Genomic DNA, 13,338 nt, shown 5'->3' on the forward strand with positions numbered 1-13,338 from the left:
TTCCCTTCATTGTTTCGATTTTCGTCAAAGGTGAATTTGAACCACATTATTTCTAGCCCATTATGAGGCTAAGTCCATCTCCTCACCCTTAGTGTAAATGACATCGGTTTTTCAAAAAACAAAAAAAATAAATAAAAAAAAACCATAAAACCTCTTCCAAATGCCTTGTAACATTTTCCTCACGGAAAATATTTTGTGAAAAAAAAAAAATTGCATTTGTTTATTAAAAAAACATGGGTTTTCAAGCGGGTTGGTGCACCCAAAACGAGGCGAGACTCGTCGTATAAACCGGGGCGGGGTCGTGGATACAAAATCATGGCAAGCTTCTGGCACGCAAAACAAGACGGACTCCTTGCACGAAAAGTGAGGCAAGCAAAACATGATGGACTTAATGCAAGTAGAACAAGTCCAACCCAAATGCACGAAAAACGAGGCAAGATACGTTGCGCAAACTAAGACCAGCTAGGCGCACAGAAAATGTGACATGCAAAACGAGAGGCAGGCTCGTGCATGGAAGTATGGCGGAACCGGCATAGGCAAAATGAGGCGGGCTTGGCGTATGGGTCAACTATTGGTGCCCACAAGAAGCATTGGTCTCAGGGGTAGAGCATATAAGCTGTTATCTCTATGGGGTGGGGTTTAGTTTTAATCACACAGGTTAACCATTGTTGCCCATACGAACTATTGGTGCCAGGAGTAGGGCATTTATAGGTGGTAAAATTTAGTTTTAATCCCACGGGTCGACCTATAATACCTTGAAAATTTAAATATATGAATTTTATATTCATAATTATGAAATGTGGAGAAAAGTGGAAATGAATCGATTTATGGTTATGGAGACATTAATTGAGAACTTTTAAGTTTTGGTTTTCGGAAATTATTAAAATTTAAGTATTTTCATGATTGAGATTTTATCTTAGTTATGAGAATTTATATTAAGTTATTTGAATTAGTTTTAAATTAAACTATGTTTGTACCATACTTGACCAATCCCGAAACTACTGAGCACCGGTCAACGTTATACCGTCAAGGACCGAGAAGAGTTTCCCTCCAACCAGGAGGCTAATCACAGTGCGACACATGTTGACATCAGAAGCCAATCATAGCGCGACACGTGTCAACATCAGAAGCCAATCACAACATGACACGTGTCAATGTCAGAACAAAGCTAGAAACTCTATAAAAGGAGATCATTCTCCCACAATATTTCCTAATGTCATTTGTACTAAATCATTCACTAGTACTCACTAAATGAGAGCTTGAACCTATGTACTTGTGTAAACCCTTCACAATTAATGAGAACTCCTCTACTCCGTGGATGTAGCCAATCTAGGTGAACCACGTACATCTTGTGTTTGCTTCCCTGTCTCTATCCATTTACATACTCATCCATACTACTGATCGGAGCAATCTAGCCAAGGTCACAAACTTGACACTTTCTGTTGTACCAAAGTCCTCACTAATTTTGTGCATCAACAAACTGCTTACAAAGTTTGAAGTTTGGAAAGTAATTATTTAAAATCCATAGACCTTTCGAGGTTGCAATTTATATTTTTTATTAGAGTTCGATCTCACGAACGCGTAGGCGCAAACCGTTCGTGAAACGGAGTTATAACGAAGAAGTTATTAACATTTAAAGTCAAGGATATTTTGGTAATTTTAAATTCATTTAGAAGACTCCAGAAATCTAGAGCAATATGTTGTGCCACATGTGTGGCTATGATGAATGTAAAATAAATGATGGACAACTGAGATTGAAAGAAGAGAATAGAAATGAGGAAAAGGAAGAAGGAGAGAAGGGGGTGGCCAATGGGAGAGAAAAAAAGGAGGGGACATGAGAGAAGGGGGTGCGGGGGATCCTTAATCCGCGAGTAGCAACCCGACCCGGTCGGTTTTGCTTGCCATTTCCGACGTCCGACGGGTTTTAGCCCATTTTCCGGCGAATTACACCAAAATAGCACTTGAAAAACCCTCCATGGCCTTCCCTCTTCCTATTATACCCAAAAAAAAAAAATCAAGGGATTGGGACTTGAAAATGGGAGAATCCGCACAGTGGGGGTGCGGCAGGTGTGTGTTCGAGACTATCAAATCCAAAGCTAACTACCTCCAACTTCACCACAATTAGACTTCCCTTGAGGCCTAGAACAAAGCCCAAACAACTGTAGGGACGGCGGAGCACCGGAGGTGACAATTCGAGGCCACACATGTATAGGGTTTTCGGCGAGTTTGGGACAAATTGGAGCCTTTCTAGGCCAAATTGGACTTGTTGGGCCTCTCAGCAGTTTGGGATGGATGGTGAAGATGACTTCACTGTTGCAGATTTAGCAGCTCCGTATTGGGAGTTTCCGGCAGGGCCCATTTGTGGTGCCATGTCTCTGCAGGCCACCCCACAGTTGAAGCATGGCTCAGCAATTCCCAGTGGCTTCACCCTGCAGTTAGCTTAGCTTTAAGAGATGAAGGTCGACTGATCAGTGACCGGATGAAGCACCTGCGATACGAGGTACATTGCATTTGTTATATCTGAAATTGCTAAGTAATTAGTAGTATTGGTTTGTAAAGCCTGTTGCAGTGGCAGGAGTGTAACAAAGTGACTGACTTTCAGCTTGAACTTTTTCGGAATCTGGTTTTGTTGAAGAGTTGATTCTGAACATGCTTTGATGCCTCTTTTCAGGTCCCAGTTAGGGTTGCCGGGGGGGTTTGCTATTTGAGCTTTTGGGACAGTCTATTGGGAATCCATTTGTTGATGAGGATGATATCCCCATTGTACTTAGATCGTGGCAAGCGCAAAACTTCCTTGTAACGGTTTTGCAGATTAAGGGGCCCGTGTCAAGTATAAATGTGTTGGGTATCACAGAAGTTCAGGTTGTTCATCTTTGACTGATCCTTTCAGTGGCTTTGAACTTCTTACTGTGTTATTTTTTTGTGCATGCAACTTAAAGGCTGGTAGGTTAATCCTTTGCTTTGGTTAGGAACTTGTTTCAACTGGAGGCTATAATGCACCGAGAACAGTGCATGAAATCATAGCACATCTAGCTTGCCGCCTTACTAGATGGGATGACAGGTAACTTTAGTACTATCGTTCTGATATAGCAAAATTACAAAAACCTACTTACTGTGGAAATGGCACATCAATTATTGGCGTTGGCTCATGCATGTACTACAACTAATTCTATTCCGTTGTCCATAATTTTATGTATGCATTGTTACGTCTTTGTCATTTCTTATTCTCTAACCTGTGGTTCCCTTCAATGTCTCCGCTGTTTCAGGTTATTCCGTAAGTCCATATTTGGAGCAGCTGATGAGGTTGAATTAAAATTTATGAACAGGTTCTTCCATATGCATACAACCATTCCCCGTAAAGTAATATTACCTCGTTGATTACTATTTAGTTTGTAATTCACTTATAAATATCTTTGAATTTAGGTTTTAAATCGTTGATTATAAGTGTTCAAATATGAATTATAATAGATTTTTGAACGGAAAAATATATTTTGAAAAACATGAATATGATAGTTTGTTATTATAGTAAGGGAAATAAAAGAAAAATTGAAAAACAGGATCGGTATGATGATAGCGACTATTAATCGTAGTAGTCGGTACATTGATGGCAACTGTTTTTGAACATAATCAGTAGCAAAGTACCGATTATGTCATTTTCTATTTTATTTATTTATTTTCTACGTTTGCGTTTTTCTTTTTTCATTGAATTTTTTTTCTTCAACATTACTTTATTTAGATTCAAATACATTTAGATTTATATTTATACCCTTGTTTTCGAGTGTGGACAACAATGGTCGTGTATCACCCCAATCCCGAATAATTTATTTCAGATAATAATTTTGATGATAGGCCCACTTTAAACTCTTGATAATTTTCTATTCAAAGGTTAAGGTTCTTTGCTTTTAATTCCTTAATTCCACAAAATGGTCTAAACCATAATTCTCTCACCAAACATACCATTATTCAATTATCTTACCAATTTATTTCTAATTTATTCTCTTAGATCAAGACTCCAACTAAATATTAATTCTCGATTATTTAGTCTCACTTATTTTATGGCAGCATCTAACGTCTCGTTAGACTGCCTACGTACCCTAAACAGGGATCAAGTCATTCGTAGTTTACATTTCCAAAATTCAACCCAAAACAGTGGAGATGGCAGCGCATGTGACCAGTCATAATCGTGTTTTCCGCCATCTATAGATGACAACAGATCATCAATGCCAAATCTTCCCACCTTGGCCGATCCAACTGACAGCCTCCCCAATTTCATAGAAACGTCGGAAGACTCGTCGGAGGAAGTTTCAGAGAAAGTCCGGCGGTTCTTCGAGAAGAGATCCAGGTCGCCTTCATCGGAGTCCCTCGGCGCCAAGTTCAAGCTCTGACCTTGCTGGTGCTGCGACCCCGTCGGAAAGTTCCTCCCTCCGGCCAGAGATTCCATCACATTCCTATTCATCGTCGCTCCCTAATTCCTCTATATGCCCTTCACACCATATCTCTCAGAAAGAGAAAGCTCATGGAAGACCAAGAGCACGAGCTTGGACTTCATGAAACTGAGGGGGCAAAGATTGGTCCCAATGGGCGCCCTCAGCGGAACCCTCTTATCGATGACGTCGAGGCTACCGCGATAGCAGTTGTCAAATGCGGCTCTGATGAAGAAGGCGATCAAGGTAGAGAAGGAGACCATGATGAGTAAATATACTAAAACACATGAGTGGCGGTTATGGAGAACGATGCAAATGTACTCGGTGAGCTGGACGACGGAACATATCTGGACACGGTTAGTCTTGATTCGGTCGTTAAGCTGCGAAGAGATCATGGCGTGCTGAGACAAAACGTCGTCGGAGACCATGAATCGGTACCTCTCCTGTCTGCCGATGAGCTTAATATCGACCACATGCACCAACAGCTTCAACTTCAAGTCGCCGCCTATCACCGCCGCGATGACATTTGGTGTCAGGTTCACGGGCATTTTGAGAAACCCTAGGGATAGGCGTGTGTCTTTCGGGGAGGAGGACTACTGCGAGGGAAGGGTAGATTAGAAATTTGACGAGAGATTGACGACGGAGTAAGATACGATTGTGTAATTGGCGGGTTAACCGAGTGAGAGAAATGGATTTTTCAGAGGGGGGCCGGTGTCTCTTAGGTTTTTGTAGATCCACGGTGGACAGTGGTGAGGTTGTGAAGGTTTCACGGTGGTGAGATGAGAAATTGAGAGAGAAACGACATAGCTTTTCGTGTCGATTCCCACAGACGACACCAAATGTTGATGCACAAAATCCGGAAGATCTTGGACCAACGTAAATCCGACCGTGAATCACACAAACACACAAGAACACAAAGATGTATCATGGTTCACCCTAATGTTTGGGCTACGTCCACACTGATGTTGATTCCATTTCACTGTATGAATGTATGGATTACAATAGATCGGCAATGGAGCTCTTTGTGGATGTAGCCCTTTCCATTTTGCTTTTTGTTTGGTTGAGAGGGTATTGCCCTCTATTGTTGTGAGGGATGTGTTTCTTCTCCTCTTAGTGAATGTGAGGCCCCCTTTTATAGAATAAAGGTTCCCTCCCCTTTTACATAAATCATGGGCTTAGGGATGAGGTCCAAAGACGAGGCCAATATATGGTACCAACAATAATAATAAGAAAATTGTTTTCTTTCTGAATATACTAACCTTCTGTTTTGAAAACACATATAGTACTACATAATAGGTTTTTCTCGAAACTCTACATGTTATGAAAATGTTCGTACGATAAAATCACTAAAGTACTCAAATAGGGGTATCATAGTCGCCCGAAGGCATAACTATCTCCCGAAGGTGAAGATGTACGACTCTGGGTTACGTCAGAGAAGAAATATATCTACATAACACACCGACACTAGCCGTGGTGTGAAGTCTAGAATTATTGTTTGGCTTTCCTTGTCAAATCTTGTAAATTGTACCACACATGCTCTAGATAGATTTAGGGTTCAATGTCACTTTTGGGATCTTGCTGCTGGAAATATTCTTTCAAGAGCTTAACTTCTTACATCAAAGGTTTGGTCATTCATATGCATTTCACGTCATTATTTCCAGTTCATTATGTCTAGTGGTTCAATCTAGTCAAAATTTCTCGCTACTTTCCAGTTTGCTGGGCACACATATTAAAACAGCCCACACTAGTCAACTGACACCTTTTTCCCGAGTGATTTTTATCCCTAGATCTTTCCTGATTGTTTGTGGACATGACATGTGGCTTTTATGGTCCCCTTCTTGTCTTAAAATCTCAAGCCCTCTTTATAAAGATCATGTTAGGGTTCATTTGGTTTTGGGGGTTTGAGATTGGAAAAGTTTTTTAGAGTTTTATTTTCATCTCCATCTCTCAGCTCTCATAGGAACATCAAGCAGATTTATGGGTAATGTTTTTCATCGAATATTTCTAAATCTATCTTTGAAATTGCTTGCTTAATTCGTTTTATATGCTCATTTGTTTTGGTTAGGAGTTTTACATTTTTAGAAAAGAGTCGATTTTAGCTTTGAGCTACCTCTTGTGTTCTTACTTGAAAACCCTAGCCACAAAATCACACCCATGCACTAAATACCAACATCATTGCATATTGGGTAGCATTATTTTTGTGAATTTGATTTTTGTTTTAGGTCAAGTTTTTCCAAATTTCAAATCAATGAACTAACCTTTTTTTTTTATTCTCGTTAGTTTCATCTTTCAAGTGCTTGACAAGTGAAACTGACTAGACATTGAATCCAGAATTGTATATCATTATATGCATACTTTGTTGTTGGTCTCGGTGCCACAAGGTGAAGAGTTTAGAAGGAGCTAGCATCTTGTGAATACTGGAGACAACACTATTTCAGTGCCACAAAGTGATGAGCTCAGGAGGAGCTGCCACTTCGTGAAGACCGAATGAATCCATCTCGTGTAAGGTAAGGTTGGACAAAGGTAAAGCTGCTTCATAGATAGGGATCTAGGAATTGAGTTTGTGTGGTCTTTGTATGAACCTTGATTATACTAGTGGATTGAACTTGGTGGAGAGTCCCCAGTTTTTTAACCCAGAGGTGGGGTTTTTCCGGCCAAAAACTTCCTTGTGTTCAATACTATACATAGCATTGTTTATGACCAAATAACCATTGCTAGAGATAATTGTTGTAGGATTTGCCAGTATTGACACGTTGTTAACCAAATAAACATAACTTAAGAATCAAGGCTAAAACATAACTAAAGATCACATTGTCTTGTTTTAGCTTTATAAGTTTGCTTAGTTTATATGCTTGTGGGCACCTAACAATCTATACTCTGTTGACTAGTACGTTTGACTAGTTAGTATAGTTGATTTCAAAGTTTACACTGCATATTATGAGTAATGAACTGAATTGTTGTTTATTAGGATAACTTGTAGTGAACTAAGTTTGATTCGTAGATTTGCGTTTGTTTAACTGATACAAATCTGTACTTAGTTGACTGGTAAGCTTGACTAGTCAATCCAGCATGCTTTAATTCATAATTGCTTTGTCATTATTGTTTGCATAATGAACTAATATATAAATGTGTTCAAGCTTAAGAATTATTGTTGTGAAACTAATCTAGGTAGTCTCTGATTAGTTGAACATATTGGTCAATTAGGCTTTGCTCCTGCAACTGCATTTTTTATCACCGACTAACTTGTAACTAGTTTACTAGCTCACTTAACTAGTTTACTGTGCAAAGTTAAATTTTTATTTGCTGGAGATTCCGCCTAGCACCCGATTTCACGTAGCTAGTGAAGTTGTCCGACACTGGTTTCACCAGTGAAGCTGGAAGTATGCCATAATACCTTATCGCTCCTTTACTGTGTCATATGGCCATAGACATATACATACTCGTTTTGTGTGAATGTGATGTATGACTACCCACTAAGTAAGTATGGAAAACATAATCATATTTCTCGTATCAAATCATCGAAGCTCAAAAGCTCAAAGCACCATAGATCATATTTCTCAAATCCATAATATCTTAAAAGACGTAAAAACTATAGTTCGTAAATCTTTCATGAAATGTTAATAATAAAATATGCTTTTCATGTATGCAATCCTAGCATTTAAGAAAATCATATATTTAAGAAGGGGTCCATCCACAGATACTTCGTCGCCAAAGAGCCGTTCGAGTTAGGGAGGACAGGATCGCAACTAAAAAACACACCTATGCACATAAAAGGACCAATTAGTGAAACCCTACTAAGACGATTGAATTTGGGAAAACGGACATTGGATTCAGATTCGAGACATCGTAAAACCTAAGGAGGAACAATGAGTTTCCCCACGCGCTGCCACGAGGAGGCAGCCCAGGTCACCACTCTCCACCTCACATGCCGAGATGGGCTGCCGGAAGTTGGCTGAAAAAGTCGCTGACACCGTCGTGGAAGGCAGCGGAGCACAGTACCTCTAGTGGAGACGCGTATACTCCACGCACCGGGCATCGCAACACCACAGGCCCGCGAATACAAGCGTACTTACCTTCCTCCTGAGGCCTGCAAATTTGCAAGTTGCTTGGCTAACTTTCAGAGTTCCAAACGAGCTTAAGTCTCAACCAAAATCGATGATACAAAAACCTAGGTGAAGCTAGAAGTGTAGGGAATAGGTCTATACCTATTTAAGACTGTGACATGGTCGGAGTTGGCCGGAAAAAATGTCTGAAAGTGGCTCGACGGCCACGATTCTGAGTTCCAAAAATCTGGGGAAATCACCCATCTGCAATAACTTTCTCGTAGCAAGGTTATAAATAGTTCCAGATCATCATTAAAAGAGAATTTAGGGAGTTCTAAGGCTTACCATGGTTGGAACTTCAAGGAGCCCGTCGAGAAACATGGCACCGACGGTGGTTCGATTTAACCATTAGAAGAGATAAAGAGATGAGGGGGGAGATAAAGGTCTCAAAAATTTGTCCTTTCATTCTGTCATACAATTAGGTAGTGAAGGGAGTAAGGTGGAGGTGGTTTGGTCGTAAGGCTCACCAGAGTAAGGTGGAGGTGGTTTGGTCATGAGGCTCATCGGAGTACGGCGAGGTGGCGTGGTGGAGCATGGTCTCTCTGCACTTACAGAAAGAGATAGATGAGTAAGAGTTGAGAGAAAGAGAGAGTGTAAAGCTAGAGAGAGAGAATGAGAGTTGTGAGTGAGAAAGGTGAGAGATGTCCACGGGAAGAAGAAGAAGAAGAAAAAGAAAGAAAAAGGGAAGGAAGAAAGAGAGAGTGTCGGGAGACATCAAAATAGTGGTGGGCCCCACTGGCACAACAAACAAAGTAAGAAAAGATGAAATGGAAAAATATCTCGTGGAACGTAAAATTATCGAAATGCCCCTACGTTTTCAAATTCCGTAAAATCCTTATTCTACCTCCAAATTCAATTCCGTTTGCGCCCACATGTTCATAACGGCGAGTACTACAAGGATACGTTAACATAATGGGTTATAAGTCTCACGATACGAGACAAAAAATCAATTATTTTGCCTCGAAGGGCATTTTCGTAAATTCAAGCTTTAAAATTATAAAAACCGTAAAATTTAGGACAGGTCGTTACAATTAGGATTTGGATACACAAAATTTTGTGAGGTCCTCATAATGTATTTCAATGCATTGGCAAAACCATGTAGAGGGCTATATATGGTGGGTTGTGGTCAAGGCAGTTAGGAAAAAAAATTCAAATAACCCTACAATCTTAACTTGTTTTAAACATTACTTCTGGTCAATCTAGCGAACGGCTTGCTTCCCCTAAGTGTAACCAACCATAGATTTACTTGTTGAGGATGCTTATCACCTTAATTGCTTCTTGTAATGACTTTTTGAATCATCAATCTACTATGGTTTCCTTTCAAAAAAAAAAATATATCCTAGCAATGGCGGAGCTAAAAAAATATTTTATGGGTGGGCTAGCTAAAAAAATTACCCTAAAATCAAATGTTTTGTTTTTTGCTACATACATTTTGTATGCAAAAAATTAAGTTTAACTTCTGTATTTGTATACTTAAAATTTGTCTGGCACGAACTCAATAAGTTTTGCAATTGCAAACTAACAAAATTACAATGAATCATCAAATTTCACATATATTTAGATTTAAACACAAGAAAAAGATAGAAAACTTGATATCTCAATTACAATCACACAATTAGCACAAAGCAAAACACTGAAAGTAAAAGTAAAGTCAATCTTAAAAAAATAATGGGTGAAAGACTGTTTACTACCCTCATGTTTCGTGGTTTTCAACATTTAGTACATCAAGTTTTTTTCGTCTCAGAGTCATACCTAAAGTGTAAATTTTGGGACAGTCTCATACATCCGTTAGTCAAACTGTTAAGTTTTTCGTTAACTGTGACGTGGCGCACTGACTAGACGCCACGTGTCATCCACGTTTTTTTTTTCTTTTCTTTTCTTCTTCCTTCTCCTTCTTCTTCTTCCTCCGACTGCAACTTTCTTTTTTTTCTTTTTTTCTTTTTTTTTTGCTTCTTCCTTCTCCTTCTTCCTTCCTTCCTCATTCCTTCCCTTTCTTCCTTCTCATTCTCCTTCTTCTTCCTCCGAAATCTGGAAAAGTTTGTTTTTTTTTTTTTTCTTCTTTCTTCTTCTTCCTCCTTCTTCCTTCTTCTTCCTTCTCCTTCTTCCTCCGAAATCTGGGGAAGTTTGTTTTTTTTTTTTTCCTTCTTCCTTCTTCCTTCTTCCTTCTTCCTTCTTCTTCTTCTTCTTCTTCTTCCTCCGACTGCAATTTCTTCTTCCTCCTTCTCCTTCTTCTTCTTCTTCTTCTTCCTCAAAAAAAAAAAAAAAAAAAAACTTTCATCTTCCCCCAAATTCGGAGGAAGAAGAAGAAGAACGAAGAAGGGGAAGGAAGAAGGAGAAGAAGAAGGAGGAAGAAAAAAAAAACTGAATCTGGGCAGATTCGGAGGAAGAAGAAGAAGAAGAAGAAGAAGAAGAAAGAAGAAAAGAAAAAAGAAAAAAAAAGAAAAAAAAGAAAAAAAAAAGAAAAAACTGAATCTGGGTAGATTCGGAGGAAGAAGAAGAAGAAGAAGGAAGGAGGAAAGAGAAAGAAGAAGAAGAAGAAGAAGAAGAAGAAAAAAAAAAAAAAAAAAAAAAAAAAAAAAAAAAAAAAAAGCTTCCCCAGATTCGGGAAGAAGAAGGAGAATGAGAAGGAAGAAGGGGAAGAAGAAGGAAGAAGGGGAAGGAAGGGAAGGAAGGAGGAAGAAGGAAGGAAGGAAGGAAGAAGGAGGAGGAAGAAAAAAAAAAAAAAAAAAAAGAAAGTTGCAGTCGGAGGAAGAAGAAGAAGAAGAAGGAAGAAGAAAAGAAAAGAAAAAAAAAACGTGGATGACACGTAGCGCCCAGTCAGTGCGCCACGTCACAGTTAACGAAAAACTTAACAGTTTGACTAACGGATGTATGAGACTGTCCCAAAATTTACACTTTAGGTATGACTCTGAGACGAAAAAAACTTGATATACTAAATGTTGAAAACCACGAAACATGAGGGTAGTAAACAGTCTTTTACCCAAAAATAATAGTTGAAACTAATATAAACCCCACTATATCAAAGCATAATAATCTTGAACAAAATGACATCACAATTTTCGTGGTAACTTTTATATTTTTAGTTGTGCTAAATACTCACTGGGCTAGTTTCTTTTAAAATAATTTTTCTTACACATTTTTTTTTGTCTATTATATAGACTACACACTAAAGTATATATACATATTGCTACAAATCTTCCCTGGGCTACAGCCCACCATAGTGTGGCTACGCCATTGTATCCCAGTATTAACTTGGAAGTTCAATTCTTTGTGAGATTTATGGAAAATAGAAGATCATAAATCAATGTAACAATTTCAAGTGGAAACTTTTGTCACAAATGACGCGGTAATACCGTACTCTATAATTTCTCTCCGGAACACAATCACTGATTTTCAATTTTTTGTTTTGTTAGATTATTTTTCCCAGATTAAAGAGTAAAATCCTAGCATGAACCGTTTTCATTATTGATTTGTCTTCAAAAGAAGTTTTTTAAAGAATTCATTGTTTAACAAGTATAACTTTGGCTAGCCCACCAATGGAAAAATTCTTGGTTTTGCCCTTGTTTCAACGATCCAACCGGCTATTTTTATGTCCTAGTGTTTCTCTTTGTTTTCTTCAGTTGAACATATGAAAAGATGAGTGCAAATGAATTACTTCAATCTAAACTGCAATGAATGAAATTTTGAACTTAGTCGCAGAGGAAGATGTATTGTTCGAGCCAATTTTGAGTAAACTTGCAAATGTGTCAAAAATTTGTCAGAGGAAATTCTCTAATCCGATAGCCTTACAACAAACAAGCTTGCTTAACGCACTAGCTTTGAGTTTCGACTTCTTGATCCGCTTGGCTACATCCACCCCAACCCCCACACAGGTTTAAGTCTCTATAAATTAGGTTTGATTGATCAGCCTCCCTAAAACTAGGCTCTTTCAACGTTTTGTTACAAATGTGCTAAATTTTAAAATATGACCTTAGTACAAACCTAAACTCAAGGCCCATCCATATCTTTACCAATAAGTTGGTTGCCCAAAATTGTTACTCCCAATATTCGATGTCACTATATTTTTTGTTTTTTTTTTGTCAAAGATAGATTTTGTTAGATTAGTCACTGATGAGGTTTGAATCCACGTTGTCATGTAAGGACTCAACATTTTTTCACCATTGTAGTAAAGGATCACTTGCTCTATGTCACTATATTGAATTACCTAAACATCAGATGGTTTTTACTTATGAACATATATTGTATAACTTGGTTGTGTACAAATAAAGCCCTTAAAAAGAATCCCATAGTCAACAAAACCTAAGATTTGATTTGAATAAAAAAACGTTAAATCTAGTTATCAACGACATAATATTACATTAAATTCAACCAAATTACGAGAAAACAATTAAATTTAGTTGCATTTTCTCGTTTCCTACTTTAATTATTACTTGTTCATGTCATAAAAAATCAATATTTATTTATTTATGTGTATGTTTACTATAATTAATTTTTAGATACTCAATTATCAATATCATTACAAGAAATTCGTGTCATTTTAAATGAAAAACAATATTTAATTATATTCATTAAAAACCCATAAAATAAACAAATTTCAGATTTTGGCTTATATGGTAAAAACTGCCCAACTTAGAATGTGTGCATTGACAAATGCCAAATATGACTGAATTGCCATTTAAGCCACAATTTTAAACCCATCTCGAAAATGAATTGCAGCCGTACACCAAAATCCAACGGTTGAAAATTGAAATAAAAATTTGACCGTTGGGGCCTAACGTTGGTCGCGAGCTTCAAATAGTACCGATTGCTTT

The 13,338-nt window shown here is 38.1% G+C and overlaps 1 pseudogene; it reads left to right on the forward strand.

The window, feature by feature from the left end:
- The first annotated feature begins 2,204 nt into the window (after positions 1 to 2,204).
- On the forward strand, positions 2,205 to 3,378 carry LOC126615392 (uncharacterized; annotated as a pseudogene).
- Positions 3,379 to 13,338: the final 9,960 nt, after the last annotated feature.

This window comes from Malus sylvestris, chromosome 3, assembly GCF_916048215.2.
Source record: "Malus sylvestris chromosome 3, drMalSylv7.2, whole genome shotgun sequence".
Taxonomy (NCBI): Eukaryota; Viridiplantae; Streptophyta; class Magnoliopsida; order Rosales; family Rosaceae; genus Malus; species Malus sylvestris.